At 34.6% G+C, this 1,230-nt stretch overlaps 1 pseudogene; it reads right to left on the reverse strand.

The window, feature by feature from the left end:
• Window positions 1-763: 763 nt before the first annotated feature.
• LOC142423497 (U2 spliceosomal RNA) lies at window positions 764-984 on the reverse strand (annotated as a pseudogene).
• Between the last annotated feature and the right edge of the window lie 246 nt (window positions 985-1,230).

Below are 1,230 nucleotides of genomic sequence, written 5' to 3' on the forward strand. Positions count from 1 at the left end.
TTGAGAGGGTTGAATAAATGAGAAAAAACAGAATATATATCAATTGCTAAATGTTGAATATAAAACAGATGATCTCTGTAAACAAAGTCAATTCACAATAAAAATATGAAGTGAAGATAATTTAAAGAGTGAAAAAAGGAATTTATAAATCAAGCTATAAGACATTTAACTTTATACTATGGAAAAAAGTTAAATTTGTTACTCAATATTTTTAGATCCGTGCTTATTTCAGCAGTACCTATACAATAGTTTTAGCTTGACTGATTTTTCTTCTTTTGAGTTAACTTCTTTATAGTTCTTTTTTATCTCGGTAAACATTACTTGGAGGTAGTTGTAATTCTCTCTGACATTGGTTCCCTTTGTTTACTGGTAAAGCAGCAAAACAAATGACTGTCAAATGTTACTGTGTGTTTACTTTATCTGTTGCTGTGGAGGAACACTGGTGACACGGTGATGAAAGTTTTCAACTACTAACCAAAAGGTCAGCAGTTCAGGGCTGGCAGTCCACATCCATGAAGATTTTCACCGTCCTTAGCCTTGAAAACACTGCGGCAGTTCTATTTTTTCCTATAGGGTCACTACGGATTGGAATTCACTCACTGCCAGTTAGCTATGGAGACAAGGATGATTGTTGAACACTGATTTCTAACACACTGGACAAAGTCCTACTTAAATGTTAAATCCTTTCCAAATAGTAGCCCTTCGGTCTCATGTACCACTATTTTTACAGTTTTATAGCTTTAACAGACATTCAGTATCAATGAAAACGTTCTTTTATTCTATGAGTTACAAAAAGTTTACCATTATACTTATCAAGAACTCAATCCAATTATAACTACTTTATGTTTATAAAATGTATATAAAAGCATTGCAGGGCTTATGAGGGAAGTGGGAGCGGGGAGCGGGGGGGGGGGGGGAGATGCAAAGGGCTTAAGTGGAGAGCAAATGCTACACTTGATCTTAGCCAAAAGGCCGAGAAGCGATAGTGGAGAGCAAATGCTTTGAAAGTGATTAGGGCAAAGCATGTACAGATGTGCTTCATACAATTGATGTATGTATGTATTGTGATAAGAGTTATATGAGTCCCTAATAAAATGTTAAAAAAAACAACAAAACATTGCATGGAGAGACATTTCTTGGAATGAGAGCTACAAATTCCAAAATTTCTTGGAATTTTGATAAGGAAATGTTTTAATAAATTATGCTCTGATGGTGTCTGGCTATTAAAAG

The sequence above is a fragment of the Tenrec ecaudatus genome, chromosome 12 (genome assembly GCF_050624435.1).
Source record: "Tenrec ecaudatus isolate mTenEca1 chromosome 12, mTenEca1.hap1, whole genome shotgun sequence".
NCBI lineage: Eukaryota > Metazoa > Chordata > Mammalia > Afrosoricida > Tenrecidae > Tenrec > Tenrec ecaudatus.